Source organism: Pongo abelii, chromosome 2 (genome assembly GCF_028885655.2).
Source record: "Pongo abelii isolate AG06213 chromosome 2, NHGRI_mPonAbe1-v2.0_pri, whole genome shotgun sequence".
In the NCBI taxonomy this organism is placed as follows: Eukaryota; Metazoa; Chordata; class Mammalia; order Primates; family Hominidae; genus Pongo; species Pongo abelii.
Window position 1 is genome coordinate 153,660,781 of NC_085928.1, and position 23,041 is coordinate 153,683,821.

At 37.8% G+C, this 23,041-nt stretch overlaps 1 long non-coding RNA gene across 1 annotated transcript in view; it reads left to right on the forward strand.

The window, feature by feature from the left end:
- Window positions 1-11,871, forward strand: part of LOC129058670 (uncharacterized) — a 92,090-nt gene extending 80,219 nt beyond the window's left edge. Inside the window, exon 5 of the long non-coding RNA XR_008523945.2 lies at window positions 11,800-11,871. This is a non-coding gene — a long non-coding RNA (uncharacterized LOC129058670). The remainder of the gene's footprint in view (window positions 1-11,799) is intronic.
- The last annotated feature ends 11,170 nt before the right edge of the window (window positions 11,872-23,041 follow it).

The following is a 23,041-nucleotide window of genomic DNA, read 5'->3' on the forward strand; positions in this document are numbered from 1 at the left end:
TGTAGAAAAGGCAGTTATTTTTGTAATCTGGTTGTTAGCAAATTCTCAGATTTTAGAGTTCCATTCTCCTGATTTTGTCTAATTTAAGGTTATTTTTGTAAAGTAGATGTGGTACAACTGCCAATTGCTATTCTTGAATTTCTTAGTAAAATACAGGAGATGGTGTAGTCAAATACACACTCTTCATTTCTGATTTGAGCTTCTCCATCAAATTAACATGCACTCTCTTACCAAAACAAGCTAGATGGGAAATAGAAAATTGCAAGGCTACTACCATATCTTTCTTGCTCTTTTGCTTTAAAATTTAATTTTAAAAAGTTTATTTCAAATAATTCAATTGGAACTAGCTCCTCAAGGAGATTTTTGGGGTGATACTAGAAAGGGAGTTAAATACAGAAAGGAAAAAAAGCTCAGCAAATACTTACCACAACCCTTTGGCTCTTGTGGCTGCCTGACAACCATCTCTTCCCAGAAATAACCAGTTTACCATTGAACAGTTATTCTTTATGCATCCAGCATCACAGTGCTCTACTTTGCTTGGAAGGAATGATGGCATGATGTAGGGATTTATATAAATATTAAGCAATAGCTAATGGCTTCACCACGTGTTTGGAAAATTGAAAGGAGTATCAATGGGGGATGGTGGCAAAAAGATCTAGAATAAAAATCTAGATGAATCTCTCAAACTTAGCCCCCCAGTGCTCACCTTAGTCATTGTAAAGACTATTCTTAATAATCAAGTGGATAGGATGTTTACTCTGATTTTGTAGTCATTTACCGAGGCTATCCTAGTGCTTTTTAAAGGAGCTTAAAGAAAGTGTTATATTTGTGGGATATACTTCATCCTAGGCTCAAGAACACACACTTCTCACCAACGCTGTCCCTATTTCTACTATTGAGACTCCCATTTACCAGAGAGCAGCTACTAACCTAGGGCATTCATACAGTTTTATACTTCTGTGACCATCCAGCTATCTGGTAGCAGATTGATTACACTGGAACTTCTTTTATTCTAAAGAATGCATTTTTAATTGCGTTCGCCAATTGGCTTATTAAGGCAAAAATGATGGATATAACAGTACGATGAAATATCATTGTGGAAATTAGAAAACCTGGAGTCAAAGCTCAGCTTTACAATATTTTTTTATTTACAATAAGCCCTCTCAGTCACAATGTTCTTCACTTTTACAATAAGAAAAATAATCCCTGTCTCCAGTGTTGCTATGATCATTAAATGAGATTTTTTAAATGAAAATATTTACAAAATGTAAAGCAGCATAAGTAAGTGAGCAATTACTATTAATAATTAATAGACCTTTGAGTATATTTCAGCTTGTTTTTCAGGAAACCAATCAAAGAAAGACAGCATTTATTCTTTAATCCAATAAACATTTATTAAATTATTACTCTGTGTCTGGAAATATTTTAGGTAATAAAGATAAAACAGTAAACAAAACAAAATTTCTAGTCTCATAAAGCTCATGCTAGTGGTCACGTAGAAAATAAACAAAATGCAAGTAAATATAAAAAATTAAGATTACGTCAGAATTTTTTTAATGTTGGTAATACAGCAAATGAAAGTGATGTGGAATAGGGTCATTGGGAGAGTTCCTTTACTTTGCATCTCCAAGGAATGGCTGTTAGAATTAATAAGGAACCAACAGTAGAAATGAAGAATTTGCCTATGAACATAGTCAAGTAGGTATGTCAGATAAGAACATGGTGTTCAAAAGAGGAGTTTAGGCTCAGACATAAATTTGGGAGTTTTCAGCATCTGGAAGCTGTCTAAGGCCATTGAAAAGCATGAAATAAACTAATGAGAAAATGCTTTACAAAAATTAGAAATAATCTCATGTGTGAGTCATGGGAAATTCATGTATTTATAGATTAGATGGAAGAGAAGAAATTGCAAAAGAGAGTAAGATTAAATGGCTAGAGAGATAGGGGAAAAAACGCAAAGTATGAAGTCATGGAGCAAGAGAATAGAGTGTTTCTAGAACAAATAAGTGATCAGTTATGTTAAATACTGCTAAAAATTTCAGAATTATGAAGAAATAAATGTAATTGTTGGATTTGGCAATACACAGGATATTGGTAACCTCAAGAAAAGCAATTGTATGGAGTTTTAGTGGTGCAATATAGATTACCTGTCTGAGGAATCAGTGGGAGTTGAAGAAAGGTGGATTACATGTCAAAAATATTACAAAGACAGATCCAGTAGGTCCCATATCCATGAAACAGGAATTCCAAAAGGCAAGAACTAAGATGACAGAATAGAAAAAAATAAACACGTAACAGATTAGTAAACCTTAAATACAAATTTGAATCTTCAGAATTATAGGACTCATTAAGTTGCAGATACCTTTTTCAACTTTTTATTATAAAAAAGTAAACCTAAATAAAGGAAGACAGAATAGGTTAATGAGTCCTCATGTACTATGTACCCCCATCATCCAGCTATAATTATTAGCCCTCGACCAATCTGATCTACATCTTAACCAATTTCATTCTCCCAAATTGTTTTGAATTAAATTCCAGATACCCTGTTATTTCCTCTGTATATATTTTAGTTTTTATTTCTAAGACAAATAAAAACTTTTAAAAAGCATAACCATTATGATTTGCAAAAAATTGAATTGATAATATTCCTTCTTACCATCAAATAAATATTGTCTATTGCTTGAATTTCTAATGGTCTCATCAATGTTATATTATTTTTGCAATATGTTTGAACCAAGACCCAAATAAGGCCCTTGCATAGAAATTGCTTGATAAGTGTCTTAAGTGCCTTTTATAGGTTTCCTCTCTGTTTCTTTGTTTTTACAATTATTTCCTGGAGAAATTGTGCTTTTTTATTCTGGAGTTTTTCATTGTGAAGTCTGTCAATTGCCTCCCTGATGTGTTGAATAAAAAGATCTTATAATCTTTGTATTTCTTTTTTTTTTTTTTTTTTTACTTTTGCACCAATCTAATACTTTTATTGCTCCATCTTGCTCTATCTGTAACATAGCCTGGGTATAGAAGACATACAAATAATGTGAAAGAATACTGTGTTTGAAGAAAAACTGCCTCGCTGCATTTAGAGGTGGCACTGCCCCCAAATCATTCAGTAATGACAGAGTTGATACTGTTTAAAACATCTATCTGCAAGAGGTTTGTAAAAAATCGATGATTTGAAGTCTCAGGGTTATTTGACATTTCTTATAGCTCTCAGCAACTTCCATTCAATTCTGTGCAATAGGAGTTTATTGAGCATTACTGCAGAGGCAGCTAGTGCCCTGCCCTAGTCCCTTGGTACTCACCACTTTCTTACAAGAGCGAATCTGTGCCTGAGGGTTTTCTGAGATTCAGAAGTACACTGACTATATGCAAGGCTGGCCAAAGTGTCCAAAATTCAATGCTTCTGGGAATAAACCTCAAACAACAATGTAGCTACCATATGACAGATATTCCAGCTTTCTTGCCCCTCAGCTGGGAGAACTATGAGGCATATTCTGGCAGCCTCCTAGAAATCTCCAGCATGCACACAGCCCCATTTCTCCATTTCTCCACAATGAGAGGCTGCTCTTTAAAGCACCCTGTATCAGCTTCATTTCTTTTCCATTTCCGTGCTTTCTTTCTTTTTTTTTATATTTCTTTTTATTATTATTATTATTATACTTTGGGTTTTATGGAACATGTGCGCAATGTGCAGGTTAGTTATATATGTATACATGTGCCATGCTGGTGCACTGCACCCACTAACTCGTCATCTAGCATTAAGTATATCTCCCAATGCTATCCCTCCACCCTCTCCCCACCCCACAACAGTCCCCAAAGTGTGATGTTCCCCTTCCTGTGTCCATGTGTTCTCATTGTTCAATTCCCACCTATGAGTGAGAATATGCGGTGTTTGGTTTTTTGTTCTTGTGATAGTTTACTGAGAATGATGATTTCCAATTTCATCCATGTCCCTACAAAGGACATGAACTCATCCTTTTTTATGGCTGCATAGTATTCCATGTGTATATGTGCCACATTTTCTTAATCCAGTCTATCATTGTTGGACATTTGGGTTGGTACCAAGTCTTTGCTATTGTGAATAATGCCGCAATAAACATACGTGTGCATGTGTCTTTATAGCAGCATGATTTATAGTCCTTTGGGTATATACCCAGTAATGGGATGGCTGGGTCAAATGGTATTTCTAGTTCTAGATCCCTGAGGAATCGCCACACTGATTTCCACAATGGTTGAACGAGTTTACAGTCCCACCAACAGTGTAAAAGTGTTCCTATTTCTCCACATCCTCTCCAGCACCTGTTGTTTCCTGACTATTTAATGATTGCCATTCTAACTGGTGTGAGATGGTATCTTATTGTGGTTTTGATTTGCATTTCTCTGATGGCCAGTGATGGTGAGCATTTTTTCATGTGTTTTTTGGCTGCATAAATGTCTTCTTTTGAGAAGTGTCTGTTCATGTCCTTTGCCCACTTTTTGATGGGGTTGTTTTTTCCTTGTAAATTTGTTTGAGTCCATTGTAGATTCTGGATATTAGCCCTTTGTCAGATGAGTAGGTTGCGAAAATTTTCTCCCATTTTGTAGGTTGCCTGTTCACTGTGATGGTAGTTTCTTTTGCTGTGCAGAAGCTCATTAGTTTAATTAGATCCCATTTGTCAATTTTGGCTTTTGTTGCCATTGCTTTTGGTGTTTTAGACATGAAGTCCTTGCCCATACCTATATCCTGAATGGTAATGCCTAGGTTTTCTTCTAGGGTTTTTATGGTTTTAGGTCTAACGTTTAAGTCTTTAATCCATCTTGAATTGATTTTCGTATAAGGTGTAAGGAAGGGATCCAGTTTCAGCTTTCTATATATGGCTAGCCAGTTTTCCCAACACCATTTATTAAATAGGGAATCCTTTCTCCATTTCTTGTTTTTCTCAGGTTTGTCAAAGATCAGATAGTTGTAGATATGTGGCGTTATTTCTGAGGGCTCTGTTCTGTTCCATTGATCTATATCTCTGTTTTGGTACCAGTATCATGCTGTTTTGGTTACTGTAGCCTTGTAGTATAGTTTGAAGTCAGGTAGCGTGATGCCTCCAGCTTTGTTCTTTTGGCTTAGGATTGACTTGGCGAAGCGGTTCCATATGAACTTTAAAGTAGTTTTTTCCAATTCTGTGAAGAAAGTCATTGGTAGCTTGATGGGGATGGCATTGAATCTGTAAAGTACCTTGGGCAGTATGGCCATTTTCATGATATTGATTCTTCCTACCCATGAGCATGGAATGTTCTTCCATTTGTTTGTATCCTCTTTGATTTCCTTGAGCAGTGGTTTGTAGTTCTGCTTGAGGAGGTCCTTCATATCCCTTATAAGTTGTATTCCTAGGTATTTTATTCTCTTTGAAGCAATTGTGAATGGGAGTTCACTCATGATTTGGCGCTCTGTTTGTCTGTTATTGATGTATAAGAATGCTTGTGATTTTTGTACATTGATTTTGTATCCTGAGACTTTGCTGAAATTGCTTATCAGCTTAAGGAGATTTTGGGATGAGACAATGGGGTTTTCTAGATATACAATCATGTCATCTGCAAACAGGGACAATTTGACTTCCTCTTTTCCTAATTGAATACCCTTTATTTCCTTCTCCTGCCTAATTGCCCTGGCCAGAACTTCCAACACTATCTTGAATAGAAGTGGTGAGAGAGGGCATCCCTGTCTTGTGCCAGTTTTCAAAGGGAATGCTTCCAGTTTTTGCCCATTCAGTATGATATTGGTTGTGGGTTTGTCATAGATAGCTCTTATTATTTTGAGATACGTCCCATCAATACCTAATTTATTGAGAGTTTTTAGCATGAAGGGTTGTTGAATTTTGTCAAAGGCCTTTTCTGCATCTGTTGAGATAATCATGTGGTTTTTGTCTTTGGTTCTGTTTATATGCTGGATTATATTTATTGATTTGCGTATATTGAACCAGGCTTGCATCCCAGGGATGAAGCCCACTTGATCATGGTGGATAAGCTTTTTGATGTGCTGCTGGATTTGGTTTGCCAGTATTTTATTGAGGATTTTTGCATCAATGTTCATCAAGGATATTGGTCTAAAATTCTCTTTTTTGGTTGTGTCTCTGCCTGGCTTTGGTATCAGGATGATGCTGGCCTCATAAAATGAGTTAGGGAGGATTCCCTCTTTTTCTATTGATTGGAATAGTTTCAGAAGGAATGGTACCAGCTCCCCCTTGTACCTCTGGTAGAATTCGGCTGTGAATCCGTCTGGTCCTGGACTTTTTTTGGTTGGTAAGCTATTGATTATTGCCACAATTTCAGCTCCTGTTATTGGTCTATTCAGAGATTCAACTTCTTCCTGGTTTAATCTTGGGAGGGTGTATGTGTTGAGGAATTTATCCATTTCTTCTAGATTTTCTAGCTTATTTGCGTAGAGGTGTTTGTGGTATTCTCTGATGGTAGTTTGTATTTCTGTGGGATCAGTGGTGATATCCCCTTTATCATTTTTTATTACATCTATTTGATTCTTCTCTCTTTTTTTCTTTATTAATCTTGCTAGTGGTCTATCAATTTTGTTGATCCTTTCAAAAAACCAGCTCCTGGATTCATTAATTTTTTGAAGGGTTTTTTGTGTCTCTATTTCCTTCAGTTCTGCTCTGATTTTTGTTATTTCTTGCCTTCTGCTAGCTTTTGAATGTGTTTGCTCTTGCTTTTCTAGTTCTTTTAATTGTGATGTTAGGGTGTCAATTTTGGATCTTTCCTGCTTTCTCTTATGGGCATTTAGTGCTATAAATTTCCCTCTACACACTGCTTTGAATGTGTCCCAGAGATTCTGGTATGTTGTGTCTTTGTTCTCATTGGTTTCAAAGAACATCTTTATTTCTGCCTTCATTTCATTATGTACCCAGTAGTCATTCAGGAGCAGGTTGTTCAGTTTCCATGTAGTTGAGCGGTTTTGAGTGAGATTCTTAATCCTGAGTTCTAGCTTGATTGCACTGTGATCTGAGAGATAGTTTGTTATAATTTCTGTTCTTTTACATTTATTGAGGAGAGCTTTACTTCCAAGTATGTGGTCAATTTTGGAATAGGTGTGGTGTGGTGCTGAAAAAAATGTATATTCTGTTGATTTGGGGTGGAGAGTTCTGTAGATGTCTATTAGGTTGGCTTGGTGCAGAGCTGAGTTCAATTCCTGGGTATCCTTGTTGACTTTCTGTCTCGTTGATCTGTCTAATGTTGACAGTGGGGTGTTAAAGTCTCCCATTATTATTGTGTGGGAGTCTAAGTCTCTTTGTAGGTCACTCAGGACTTGCTTTATGAATCTGGGTGCTCCTGTGTTGGGTGCATATATATTTAGGATAGTTAGCTCTTCTTGTTGAATTGATCCCTTTACCATTATGTAATGGCCTTCTTTGTCTCTTTTGATCTTTGTTGGTTTAAAGTCTGTTTTATCAGAGACTAGGATTGCAATCCCTGCCTTTTTTTGTTTTCCATTTGCTTGGTAGATCTTCCTCCATCCTTTTATTTTGAGCCTATGTGTGTCTCTGCACGTGAGATGGGTTTCCTGAATACAGCACACTGATGGGTCTTGAGTCTTTATCCAATTTGCCAGTCTGTGTCTTTTAATTGGAGCATTTAGTCCATTTGCATTTAAATTTAATATTGTTATGTGTGAATTTGATCCTGTCATTATGATGTTAGCTGGTTATTTTGCTCGTTAGTTGATGCAGTCTCTTCCTAGTCTCGATGGTGTTTACATTTTGGCATGATTTTGCAGCGGCTGGTACTGGTTATGCCTTTCCATGTTTAGTGCTTCTTTCAGGAGCTCTTTTAGGGCAGGCCTGGTGGTGACAAAATCTCTCAGCATTTGCTTGTCTGTAAAGTATTTTATTTCTCCTTCACTTATGAAGCTTAGTTTGGCTGGATATGAAATTCTGGGTTGAAAATTCTTTTCCTTAAGATTGTTGAATATTGGCCCCCACTCTCTTCTGGCTTGTAGGGTTTCTGCCAAGAGATCCGCTGTTAGTCTGATGGGCTTCCCTTTGAGGGTAACCCAACCTTTCTCTCTGGCTGCCCTTAACATTTTTTCCTTCATTTCAACTTTGGTGAATCTGACAATTATGTGTCTTGGAGTTGCTCTTCTTGAGGAGTATCTTTGTGGCATTTTCTGTATTTCCTGAATCTGAATGTTGGCCTGCCTTGCTAGATTGGGGAAGTTCTCCTGGATAATATCCTGCAGAGTGTTTTCCAACTTGGTTCCATTCTCCCCATCACTTTCGGGTACACCAATCAGACGTAGATTTGGTCTTTTCACATAGTCCCACATTTCTTGGAGGCTTTACTCATTTCTTTTTATTCTTTTTTCTCAAAACTTCCCTTCTCCCTTCATTTCATTAATTTCATCTTCCATTGCTGATACCCTTTCTTCCATTTGATCGCATCGGCTCCTGAGGCTTCTGCATTCTTCACGTAGTTCTCGAGCCTTGGTTTTCAGCTCCATCAGCCCCTTTAAGAACTTCTATGTATTGGTTATTCTAGTTATACATTCTTCTAAATTTTTTTCAAAGTTTTCAACTTCTTTGCCTTTGGTTTGAATATCCTCCCATAGCTCGGAGTAATTTGATTGTCTGAAGCCTTCTTCTCTCAGCTCGTCAAAGTCATTCTCCGTCCAGCTTTGTTCCGTTGCTGGTGAGGAACTGCGTTCCTTTGGAGGAGGAGGGGCACTCTGCTTTTTAGAGTTTCCAGTTTTTCTGCTCTGTTTTTTCCCCATCTTTGTGGTTTTATCTACTTTTGGTCTTTGATGATGGTGATGTACAGATGGGTTTTTGGTGTGGATGTCCTTTCTGTTTGTTAGTTTTCCTTCTAACAGACAGGACCCTCAGCTGCAGGTCTGTTAGAGTACCCGGCAGGCCGTGTGAGGTGTCAGTCTGCCCCTGCTGGGGGGTGCCTCCCAGTTAGGCTGCTCGGGGGTCAGGGGTCAGGGACCCACTTGAGGAGGCAGTCTGCCTGTTCTCAGATCTCCAGCTGCGTGCTGGGAGAACCACTGCTGTCCTCAAAGCTGTTAGACAGGGACATTTAAGTCTGCAGAGGTTACTGCTGTCTTTTTGTTTGTCTGCTCTGCCCCCAGAGGTGGAGCCTACAGAGGCAGGCAGGCCTCCTTGAGCTGTGGTGGGCTTCACCCAGTTCAAGCTTCCCGGCTGCTTTGTTTACCTAAGTGAACCTGGGCAATGGCGGGCGCCCCCCAGCCTCGCTGCCGCCTTGCTGTTTGATCTCAGACTGCTGTGCTAGCAATCAGCAAGACTCCGTGGGCGTAGAACCCTCTGAGCCAGGTGCGGGATATAATCTCCTGGTGCACCATTTCCTAAGCCCGTTGGAAAAGCACAGTATTTGCGTGGGAGTGGCCCGATTTTCTAGATGCTGTCTGTCACCCCTAGAAAGGGAACTCCCTGACCCCTTACGCTTCCCGAGTGAGGCAATGCCTCGCCCCTGCTTCGGTTGGGGCACGGTGTGCTCACCCACTGACCTGCGCCCACTGTCTGGCACTCCCTAGTGAGATGAACATGGTACCTCAGATGGAAATGCAGAAATCACCCGTCTTCTGGGTGGCTCACGCTGGGAGCTGTAGACCGGAGCTGTTCCTATTCGGCCATCTTGGCTCCAATCTTTGTATTTCTTAAAGGTTAATATGGACCTGAAGGCTTGACCAGAAAAAGATTGATGCATTTTTGTTTGTTTGTTTTGCCAATGCTGCTTCATAAATGTTCCTATTAGAAAGCATACAATGTCTGTGTTTTTGTCTTTTTGTGATATAAAATACAATTGATTATCAATGCCTAGATTCATTATGGTTTGAAAAATGGTGGTATTCTGATTCTATCATTCATTCGTTATTAGCTAGAATACTTCTGTAAAAGAAAATTTCCTTCATTGTTATCTGGTTACCTAGTGGTACAGTTTTATAGGAAATGCAGAGTAGATGCATGAGTCTTCCCCCTATTTACTGGTTTTCAAAATTATGAGTTGGTTCACTACTATTCCATATACTTATTTTTACATAATACAGACTTATAGATCTAAGCATTTATCTTATTAATGCTCAAAATTTTTATCATTGATGTACATCACCTCTTTGGGTTGACTCCTAAGTTCTTTTGAACCCTAGTAGTATTAGAGAGTTTCCTTGCTACATGGTATGGCAAAGTACACTGGATTACCTTATATAATTTATTCTCCAGACCTGAAGCCAACAATTTCTCCAGGGCCTCTGATTCCTTTCAGTGGAAAATAGTATGTGGTGACCCCCAGCTGGATGCTAAGAGCCCTAGAACTTAAAGTATATATATTTTTTTTTTAAAAAAGTAGGAACCAAAACAAACAAACAAAAGAGTGTACATTATGAATGGGTTGGTCATTTTCTTCCTGGCTTTTTTTTTTTTTTTATTCAGAGTTAGGAAATACTTTTATTTTTTAAAGGAAAATTCATCATAAATTTGCACTGGTACTTTTTGACACAGGATTCTTTCAGTGAAGCTTTGCCGGCCGGAAATCTCCATGGCCGGCCTTGCCTCTGCCTGGGCTTCACTCAAGCCTGCTGGGCTGTCTTCACCTACTTGGTCCATCAGTCTGTGCTTGGCTCATCCTAGTAGCCTGGATCCCACACCTGCCATGGCACTGTGCTTGGCTGGAGGCTGGTCCGAGCATCCGTGACCAACTTCCACCTTCAGCGCCAGCTTCTGGACAAAGGGAACGCAGTGGAACCCAGAAACTCAGACACACCAGCAACCACGGAGGCCCAAAGGGGTGTTACAGCTTCTACTCAGGGAGTCCCAGCCAGGGAATGAAACAGTTCTGTCTCTTATTCCCGCCGCTTGCAACTTGGTGAACAGGGGCATGTTATAGCTTGTCCATTCTCTCCTCCCATGGCTTGGCAAACAGGGGTGTGTTACAGCTCTGGCTTGAGGAGTCCTGAGGTCTGAGCCCCCAGAAGGGTTGCAGCTCTTCACTCCCATGTCTGGCAAATGGGAGCATGTTACAGCTCTTTTCATTCACACCACAGGCAGCTCTGCAAGCTGGCCAGGAGTATGTTACAGCCCCTTTTTGCTTCCACTGTTGGGTGGGTTCTGGATTCTTTGTCCCATGACCAAGAACAATGAGGTATGCAGACACTGGAGAGTGAGAAAGGCAGAGAAGAATTTTACTGAGCAACAGAAAAGCCCTTGACAGTGAGAGGGGACCTGAAGTGGGTAGTCCCCTGTGTGAGAAGGGGCCTGAAAGCAGGTAGCCCGTCTGTGTGGCTCAGTCTGGAGTTTTTATAGGTTTGAAATGAGGAGGCGCAGGTTGTAGGTAGCTTTGGAAGAGGCAACATTTGATTGGTTAAAGAACATTATTCAAAAAGAACCAATCAGGAAGGAGTGGGAAAAAAGTTCTCACTCCAATCATGGACTCTATCCGGAACTGCAGCTTGGTTTTCAGGCTTTAAATTGTTTTTGGTTTGAAGATTGGGTTTCACTGGGGACTCACCCCTGTCTGCCTAGGAATTTGTCTGTCTCCTGCCACTATCACTTTCAATTCAAATGAAAGATTACAAGGGATTTTACTTAACCATTTCATTGTTACACTTGCATCTCCTTTTACTTATTCTGAGAATTCTCATTCTCAAAAACATAAGGGAATTATAGAATTAGAATATCACATAGTATTCATAATTTTTGTCCGAAAATATACCCACAACAGATTCAGACTAATAATACCAACAATTCACTTATAATTACTAAAAATGTTTTTAAAATTTATTTTAACTTTTTGGGTATATCCTTCTAGGGATCAACAATCAAATTACTGTTCCTTAAAATTACTTGGAGCGACATTGTGCCATCAACTAAATGTACAGTAAGTTTACTTTAAAGCTTTTATTTTCATTTTTTAAGGATTGCTTTAAAATCATTTTATTTAGATTTATGTAAAATCTAAATAAACAAGATATATCCAAAGAAATTTAGATTCTACCTGCCTGTTTCTTTATATTATTTTTCTCCTTTTAAAGGAAATCACTCTTTTTATTATGGTTATTTTTCTATTGTTTGCTTTTTAAGACAAAAAAATAGGTATTTGTCTTCATATCTTTCCATTCTGTGCTAATTGATAGCATTCCATATGCAGTTTTCTTCACCTTGCTTTTTTTGTTTTTGCTTTTTTTAACTTAACAATTTATCTTGGACATCATTCAATATTGGTAAGCAGAAATATTTCTCATTTTATTTTATTTATTTATTTACGTTGGGATGGAGTCTTGCTCTGTCACCCAGGCTGGAGTGCAGTGGCACGATCTTGGCTCACTGCAACCTCCACCTCCTGGGTTCAAGTGATTCTCTTACCTCAGCCTCCCGAGTACCTGGGACTACAGGCATGCACCACCACGCCCAGCTACTTTTTGTATTATTAGTAGAGACAGGGTTTCACCATGTTGGCCAGGCTAGTCTCGAACTCCTGACCTCAAGTGATCCAGCCTCCCAAAGTGCTGGGATTACAGGTATGAGCCACTGCATTTGGCTCATTTTAGACTTGCATAACACTCTACTTTGTGGATGTACCCATAGTTAATATAATTAGCTCAAATGAAGGACATTTGGGTTTCTACCATGTAATAATCTAGCAATAAATAGCTTTGTGTAAATGACTTCATATTTTTGCCAGCATATCTTTGGGAAAATTCTTAGAAGTGAATTGCTGGTTAAAAGGTAATGTATAAATAATTTCACTAGATAGGAACAAATTACCTGCCATAGAAGTTATATATTACGTATTCATATGAACAATGTATGAGAGAGCCTGGTTTCCCATCGGCCTCATTGATAGATAATTTTGTCAAAGTTGAGATTTTAATAGCAGGCAAAACTAACAACCGTGACACATCTAGAATATATCTTAGCAAAATTTGGGTTTTTAGGACAGAAAGAAAATCTGTACACATTTTTTGCAGGTGGTGAAACTTCCTCCCTCTTGGACTTATCAATCTAAAATAGGTTACCTATCAGGGAGTTAGGAAACACACACACACACACACGCACACACACACACACACACACACACACGGCTACTGAAGATTCTCAGTAACATTAAATGCAAGAGATATCGGAATAGATTTTTTCAAAGTTTTAAGAAGATTATTGCCACCAAAGCATTCTATAATTTATGTAATTTTATTTATTAAAGCTTTATAAATAAATTTTAGACAGGCAATAATTTGGGACGTAGACAAAGCAAATAGCTTTCCTGAAAAAATTGCTGACAAATCTTCTCTAGCTACTTAATAAATGAAGCCAGATAAATATCTACATTATGTAAGAAAATCGAGTAGCAAAAAATAACATAATTATGAAATATGTGGTAAATGTTAATTTTAAAGAGAGAACACAATTAGAACACAAAAACCATGAGTCGAGTGTGGAATAAAAGAAACAAATACACATAAGCTAACTTTCTTATCCTGCTGATGGGAAATTCAATAGTTTCTTTTCCATTTTTTATTTTAATAGAGAAATAAAAGCTCAATTTAAAAAAGTTAATTTAACTTAAAGGTAAACATTGAAAATAACTATGGGTACATCCACAACGTAGAGTGTTATGCAACTCTAAAAGGGAATGAGGGCTGGGCAGGGTGTCTCACACCTCTCATCTCAGCACTTTGGGAGTCCAAGGTGGGTGGATCACTTGAGAAAAAAATGTTGAGACAACTTGAGTCATATAGCAATATTAGAGAAGAGAAATAAAGCAAGAAAGCAAAAGAAAAAAGAAAAAAACCCAAACCAAAGTAAGAACAACAACAACAACAACAACAAAAGGAAACTATGCTATTTGCATCCAACACACTTAAAACAAAAGTGATTCACAGGGAAATATTAAAAATAAAGGAGTACACATCAGGAATAGTGAATATCTGTTATATTTTCTTGTTATCTAGCATTTTTGAAAACTTTTCTATGCTTGGAGAATTTTCTACTTATATGTTTGGCCTCCTCAAAGTAGAAACTAAAATATTCCTTTTGCCAGTGTCTCCTGCAGTAAGGCACAAGCACATGACTAGGCAAAATTGATTAAGCTCATTGGTGCCAGACTGTGGTTCAGAAGTGAACAGTATTAGAAAGGAGGTTCCATGAAGAATCCATTTTATTAACGATGCTAGCCAGTATAGTACTTAAGCACTTTGTTCTCAGGGGTGGATTGCCTCTGAGGCTGAATTCCTGGCACAGACTTATTATCAGTATTAGATGCAAATGAAGTCTTATCACTGGCAGTCCTGTAAATTCTACTCCAAAGTGCTCAGTGTTGGTAGCAATGGCTATTCCCTCATTGGGCCAGTACCACGATGTGCTTGTGGGCATTAATTCTGGAATCTTAACCTTTAGCCTGTTCCTCCATCCCTCTCAAAATTTTCCCAGCTCTCCATATCTTTATAATAAACTCATTTTCTGCTCAAATTATCAAACTTAGCTTCTTTTGTTGCTGTCTGATTGATATCGACACTGATTCCCGAAATCATTTTAGAAAACAGAAGCTCAGGCAAATAGGAGGTATCTGGAATTGGTTATCTGATCTGATTCAGGCTGAAGGCTCTGAAATTCAACCAGTATAAAGCCTCTTGGCAAACAATGTGAAACAGTCTTCTAATTCTCATCTGTGGTCACCTGCAATGAATACACAAGGCAAGTCTTTCAGGGAAACAGCACCACAGCCAGAGAGCCCTATGTAGGGACATAAGAAATTCAGACTACAGAGTGAGTGCTTACTTCTAATGACATTTAGGAGCTTAAAAAGATTTACATACTCAAACTCTGAGGTTCTGGTTTCAATATATAGAAAGAAAACCATAGAATTGCTCTGTATTAAAAAAAGTTAGCTCAATTGTGTCATACAGCTGAAATACATAAAAATCAAATTCAAATTTTGATCCTGAAGCTGCCACTATTTCTCAGTTAAATTCACTGCCTTGTCAGGTCTCTTATGTGAAAGTTAGGACTCTGGGAAGAAATCTAGATTTAGGGACATATAAACTTGAAATGGATTGCTCACATACAGCGTGTTCATTTACCCCCTGTGTTTCCCAAAAGGGTCCTCAAAAAAGACTCTCTTCAATAATGCTTAGATGACAGCAGCCCCATCATCTTTGAAAAGTGGTCTACAACTGTTCTCTGTTCATTTGGGATGCTGGCAGGAGACACTACTGTTGAAATGGGATGTTTCATTTTTTAATGCAAAGACCAGGTGCTGGAGTGGTCAATTCCTCAGAGCGGCCCTTAAATGCAAAGGCGTGGCCTGGCACGGTGGCTCACGCCTGTAAATCCCAGCACTTTGGGAGGCTGAGGCGGGCGGATCATGAGGTCAGGAGATCGAGACTATCCTGGCTAACACGGTGAAACCCCGTCTCTACTAAAAATACAAAAAATTAGCTGGGTGCAGTGGCGGGCGCCTGTAGTCCCAGCTACTCGGGAGGCTGAGGCAGGAGAATGGTGTGAACCTGGGAGGTGGAGCCTGCAGTGAGCCGAGATCGCGCCACTGCACTCCAGCCTGGGCAACTCAGCGAGACTCCATCTCAAAAAAGAAAAAAAAAATGCAAAGGCAGGACATAAGTGTGGCAATTGGTAAAAGGGTAGGTGTGGTCATTATAATGGTTTAACTTACAGGTATTTATGGTTATGGGTAATTGGTCATTGCTTCTTAGGCTGTAAAAAGATGAGAAATCCACCAGGATCCTACTTGACTTTTCTGATTTAGAAAACAAAAGTCTGGTGAACTGAAGTCTGACTTGAGAGTCTTAGCTTTCTATTTAAATCTCAAACCTTCATCTATTTCCACATCTAGAGTTACTAAAAAGAGGGAAGGCTTTTTTGAGGAAAGATCAGGTGAAAAATCTCACAAACATGTACAGAAAACCACTTAAGTCCCTCCCAAAATTTTATGTGGCCATTTGCCAGAGTAACTAGGTACTAGGGAAAGAGAACCATTGAAAAAAATGTTGAAAATTGCTTTGAACAGACATAAATCCATAGTCCTAGAACATAACCTTTGTTCATTAATCAAGTGCTTATGTAGTTCAATGAAAGGGATTTTTACCCAATTCGACTTCATGGGTAGGTCACTGGCACTGTGAAACCATTTTATCTGGCTATATTCCAAGTTCCTTCTCTCTATTTAGTTAATATACTTAGCAAATGGTCGAATTTTTACAGTGACTTTCTTCGTAAGCTTTTGAGTGAGAGATACTATGATACAAAAACAATAACAGAAACATGTAGAAGTCTCTCAAGTTTCCCCTTTCACTAACTGAAAACCAAAAGCAATTTTTTTACCAAGTTATATCAGTAAGACAAACAAAATGCATGTCAAAAGACAGGAGATCAATTTCATGGAAACAGAAAGGCTTACTTCCTTATTGAAATTTGAGTTCCAGCAGTAAGGGGCTTCCAAGAAAAATCTCTGTAAAGGTAAAGGGAAAGTTACTGTAACTTGGATTTTGAAAGTAACATATATTACAATTGAGAGTGAGGACTAAGCTCTGATTTTTTATCTTGCCCAAATTCCTGCCTAAGATGTCTAGAGAGCCATGCCCTAGAAACCATAAATTCTCATCAGACGGGTTTTATTTGGCCTTATATATTGTGACTTACTTTTCAGTCTAACTCTAGAATAACGTTATGAGACAAGGAAAAAATATTTAACCCCAGAATATATTTCCTTGCCATACATTGAAATTGCCCTGCAAAGTCTCTTGTGGTAAAAATCCATATTCTATAGAGAATCCCCTTCCCCCTTTGTCTTCCGTCCTTTCTTTCCAGATCCAGGAGATAATCAACTAAGAGCCAGGCACCCTTTTAGGTCTGATAAGAAACATTTTAGAACCTGCTCTCTCTCTGAAGTCTCCTATCTGAGAGATTTCTCTGCACAATAAAACTTGGTCCTCTAAGTCCTTTTTCTTAACCTGAATATTCATTTCCATTAATCCCAGGTCTTCAGATAAACTCAACCAATTGTCAACCAAAAAATGTTTAAATTTGCCTATAGCCTGGAAGCTCCCGCTTTGAGTTGTCCCACGTTTCTGAACCAAATCAATGTATTTCTTAAATGTATTTGATTGATGTCTCATGCCTCCTTAAAATATATAAAACCACGCTGTACCCTGACCACCGTGGGCACATGTTCTCAGGACCTCCTGAGGGCTGTGTCATGGGCCATGGTAGCTCATATTTGTCTCAGAATAAATCTCTTGAAATATTTTACAGAGTTTGACTCTTTCCTTCAACAAGAGTATTACTTAATTTGCTATTGCTATGGACTGAATGTCCCTGAAAAGTTGTGTGTTGAAACTTAATTGCCAATGTCATAGTAATAAGAAGTGGAGCTTTTAGGAGGTGATGAAGTCATCACAGTGGAGCCTTCACAAATGGGATTAGGGTCTGTATAAAACTCACTTCAGGTCACTTCAGGACATGGATTTGTTCTCTTCTGCTCTTTCCTGACATGTGAGGATACAGCATATGTCCCCTTTGGAGGATACAACAGGGTATCTTGGAAGCAGAAAGCAGCTCTCCCCAGGTACCAAATGTTCTGGTGCCTTGGTCTCAGAATTCTCAGCCTCAAGAACTGTGAGAAAATACATGTATGTTCTTTATAAATTATTCAGGCCGTGATATTATGTTAGAGCAGCACAAACAGACTACTACATCTATTGTTTCTTTTTGGGTAAATTACTAGAAAATCCTGTATTGAGGAAAAAGAAGCTGGCACCAGATCGGGACTTACAGTGATACATTTGAGCTTGAAGAAAAATCAACCAACTTTAGAAGCACATCTTAGAATGGGGCAGTTTGACAGTAGAGGCAGGCTCAAAGAGTGTGTCAATCTTGTATGTGATCCAGGACAGTATTGTGAGAGCCAATTTGATTGCAACAAGCAATTTAGTTAGCACTGACATTCTATAATTAATTTGTTGATAAATTTTCCTTCATGTGTTTTGCCATAAACAAAATAAACTGTGCAAATAAAGTCTCAGGAACAGGGCCATGAGAGGTTCATGAGTGAGAGCGAGTCAGCTGGTGGCTCTCTGACAGCCAAAAAAAAAAAAAAAAAAATGCTCTTTGTAAATTATCCAGGTAGAATAGCATGGTAGATTTCAAACTATTTTACTATATTCTAGAGAAATTGTTAACTTATTGTGGATATAAAGATTCATGAAACTTTTGCACCTCCATTCTTAGATAGGTTTTCTGCAGAAGTGCCATAAACTTTCAGCAATACTTCAGATAAAAACATCTAGCATTATGAGACACAGTCAGATTAGATAACTCCTTTTCTTAGGACTATTTTCTTATCACTTGTGCTGTTATATTTAATTATATGGCCTATTCATGAATATACATACAATTCAGCTTCTTCTGTTGATCCTTACTTTAATATGATTCCTTTTATTTTAGAGTTGTGATAATTAGAATATGGAACAGAATGAGAGTCATTATTAAGACATACCTTTAATTACTTAAAAATGTAAATATAAAGAACATTAGAAAAATAATAAAACACTCAAATATCATTTAAGATTAAGTAAATTAATATTTCATTAATTATTCCAGATTTTTAAAATATGACATACATATCCAATGCCATTTCTATATTCCTTCACCCTACTCCCTCTCCTGAGAACACTAACCTGACATTTTGGGGTATTTACTTCCTATAATATGTGTCAATATGCAATATGTTATATTATTATGTATGCTTGAATATATACATGCCTCTTTGCAAATATAAATCTAGAGTTGGATCCTGCTTCCATCTTCCTCACCACAACAATTGTCCATAAATTTACCTATAAATTAGCAATAATATTTCTCTTATTTTTTTTCCTGAGATTTATCTATAATATATGCATCTAGTTCACTCATTAATGCTAAGGTATGGGATTTCATTATGTAAATAAACTATGGTTATTTATCTTTCTCTAACAACTAAGAAACAGATTATTTCCCTTTTCCACTATTCCTAAGTGTTGTAGTATCAGCTTCAAACTTGTACCCTTGTGTATGTGTGATATTATCTCTACAGTGGACACCAAGTAATGGTATTGTCAGATAGTCTCCAAAGTAACTGTAAAATTCTACATGTTCACCAGAAGTGTGTAAAAGTTTCCTTTCTGCTATTTTTTCACTAACACTTGCTGATAACTGACATATACATTTTTTTCTAATTTGTTGTATAATAGCATTTTTTCATTTTAAATTTTATTTTACTCCAGTGATAGGCAGGCCAATGGTTCCCTGACAATGTCCATATTCTAATTCCAGGAACCTGTAAATATGTTATCTTACGTTGCAAAAGGGACTTTGCAGATATGATTAAAAATTTTCAAATAGGAAGATTATTCTGGATCGTCTAAGTGAACCCAATAAAATCACAGGTCCTTATAAAATGGAAGACAGAGACGGAAGAGTCAGAGGAGATGTGATGACAGAAGCAGATGTGAGAATGATTCAATTGCTTGTTTCAAACATAAAGAAGGGCCACAAACCGAGGAATGAGGGCAGCCTCTAAAAGCTAGAAAAGTCATTGTTTTTTATTGAATGGTGGACATCATGCATATCAAATTGTAGAGGTCAGATGATATTATATTCCTCCAGAGAGGATTAACTCCTATGTGAATCAGTTGAGATGAAGGATGTTAACCTGATCAGAACTCTAGTCCTTGTCTTCTTGGCATGGTAGTTTCCAGAAAATTCTACTCTGCTTTTCTGAGCCCTTCATTTCCTCATTTGGCAGACCTTCAGCATCCTTGCCTGCACAGCTTCAGAACTTTGCAAATGTCTTGAGGAGAAAACCATCAAGTCTCCAGCTGAAACCATTCCTATAAAATTTATAAAATTAATCAGGGAAGAAGAGAAGGGGAGAAATGAAAATCAACAAAGCTTACAGCATGTTTGGCATTAATCATTAGGTTATCTTGCTCTCTGATCTGCTTCCTCATTTGTACACTGCTTCTTTCCCCAGAATCACATAGGCCATGTCACACCTTAACTGCTCTATAGATAATAACTTGAACTACATGAAATATTAGTTTTTCATTTGAGATATTCTTTTAGGTGGTATATACCAGTGAAACTACTGATGTCAGCTAGTCTGAAGGACCCCAAGAGAAGCTGACTCACCAAATAATGCAGTTTCTACATCCCGCTGATTTCATCCCCTTTACCACAACCAATCAGTCACCCCAGTTTTCCAGCCCCTTTATGATCTTTTTAAAAACTCCAGCCCAGAACTCCTCAGGGAGATAGATTTGGGGGTCTCCTCCCATCTCCTCTCTCAGTGCCCTGTGATCATTAAACTCTGCTGCAAATCCTGCTGTCGCAGTGTATTGGTATGTTATGACTCAGTGGGCATATGAACATGTTAGTCATGAAACACACCTACAGAAACATTATGCCTTCAGTTTTATTTTTACATCTTTTTAGCCCACCAAAATTTATGCTGGATTTTCTATTCTTAGAAGGATTTTTCTTTCCGTGTAAAAATACCAATTCTTAGCCATTTGCCCTGTTTCCTAAATCAGCAATTGGACTAAGAAGAAAGTAGTGCGTGCTGGGCACAGTGGATCATGCCTATACTCCCAGCGCTTTAGGAGGGTAAGGCAGGGGAATCACTTGAAGCTGGGAGTTTTTTTGGGCAACTCACCAGTCTGGGCAGCACAGTGAGACTTTGTCGTGAAAGAAAGACAGAAAGAAGGAAAGAAAGAAGTAGCTGCAAAATGTCAGCTCATGGCTCCACTGTCTCCAAACTCCAGACCCCTTGGATTTTATTGCCTCTGTTGTCCTCCAATAACACCTCCAAACATGTAATTCTTGTTTTTATTCAGCTTTTCCTATTGTCTTCACAAGGAATATTAGTCTGCTACAAACTACTGTAGCTTACCTATAATTAGGTTATTGTCCTATTACATAAAATTCTTGTTTGTCATGTCTCCTGAATCAACAAGTACTCCTGTTTGTCATGTCTCCTGAATCTTGCTTAGGTACATCTTTTTTTCCATGTATTTTGTTAACTTTTATTGCAAACTAACTTTTAGCAAGGTTTGCTTTCTCTATTAGTCTTGTGTGGCACGAGTTGAAATCAGGTCCCTCCTTAGGCACAGCCATTCAGGTATTATGGAATTTTTCTGGGGTCTCAAGTGGTATGGTTCCAATGCTACTTTTCAGTCCCTACATGAACATTAAAATCCAAGTCTCTAGACTCATAGTACTGATTCTTTCTCCCTGGGTACCTTCAGTGTTCTTTCATATGCACATAAGATTGGTTTTCAGAACCATCTTGATGTTTAACATCTGAGATTTCTCCCACTGCCCACCTTCTTCTAGGTTAAATTATGTGTCAAAAACAAAATATGTCATATTTTATCTAGTTTTTCTAAATGTTAGAAGTTTTTAATGTAATAGTCTACCAGTTTGGTTTTTCTATGGATTATTAAAAAAAGGATTAGAAAAGCTAATTTGTTAAAAAAAAAAAAAGGTTTTGTAATCCAGTAAACCATTTTAGGCAATTGAAAGTAAGTATATTTGTTATACAAATTATAAATTAATTTTATTTTTCATATTTATTGAAATAGATTGTTAGAAATCTTTTTGGTCTGATTTCAGTTATTTCATATGCTTGAAAGAAAGATGCCAAGATGCAAGAAACAAAGCAAGGTAAAATAAATATTCCATAATTCTGATTTATCACCCATCCAAATCACTGAAGTTATACACGGTTTTAGTTATACCAAGAAAATAATTTTATTTATTAAGTGTACAGCCCTCGGTACCCAAGGTGATCTCTCGTCTAAGTAACAATGAGGCCAGACTGCTTAGCTTCTGAGATTAGACAAGATTGAGTGCATTCAGGGTGGTGTTGCCGTAGACAGGTAAATAATTTTAAAATGATTTAAACTTCAACACTTGAAACAACTTGGCTAGTGTTGTGGTTTGAACATTTACTCCCTTCAAAACTCATGTTAACGTTTGATCCCCAGTTGAGAGGAGGGGCCTTGAAGAGGTGATTGGGTCATGAGGGCTCTGTCTTCATGGATGGATTAATCCATTCTTGAATTAATGGACCAGTGGATTAATGAGTTATCATGATGACAGGACTGCTGGCCTTGTAAAAGTAAGAAGAGAGTCTTGAGCTAGCAGGTTCAGTCCCCTCTGTCATGTGGTGCCCTACACTGACACCGAACCCTGCAGAGTCCTTATCAGCCAGAAGGCCTTCACCAGATGTGGCCGCTTGACCTTGGACTTAGTTTTCATAACTGTAAAAAAAAATTTCTTTTCTTTATAAGTTACCCAGTTTCAGGTATTCTGTTATAAGCAATAACAAGTGGACTAAAATTTATTTTATGCTAAATTTTTTTCCAATGCTGCCTCTTGCTACCAATGAACAGAATAGAAACAGTCCTTTGCAAACATAGTAGTATTTGAATACATCGTCTAATTTCATGCAGCTGTATCCTCCTTTGTCCTTTACTAAATTTAATGCTAAGATATCTTTTTTTGTATATGATGAAATACTTAGTAACATTTGAAGGAAAATAGGCAATTAAGATAGGAATAAGCCTTTTTGATTTCAACACGCATTTGAAAACCTTTATTGTTCTACAATGTTAAGCCATACCTCACAAACTATACTGAAATTGATGGGTAGATTTTACATTGCTTCATGAAATTGTCACCAAGTGGGCTTTTCCCTAAAAGTCAGAATTGAAGTCATTTTATGATCCAGTAGCAAACATCATTAGTAGAGATGGTGGAGACTTCCTGAGTGTTTAATGCATTCTGGGAAACCACCACAACTTGGCAAAGTCTCTCTGTGGTTGCTTTATAGTGCAGAGCCTCAGTCTGTGTAGTAAAAATAAAACCAAATTCATTTGGGCACAGTCTTTTTCTTGCTTTATTTAATTTTCACTTTGGCATATGGCCCTTAAAGCTTTAATAGGGCAGATGTGGCTTTGGAAGGGCTTACTAATCCAACTTGGTTAATGACTTTCACA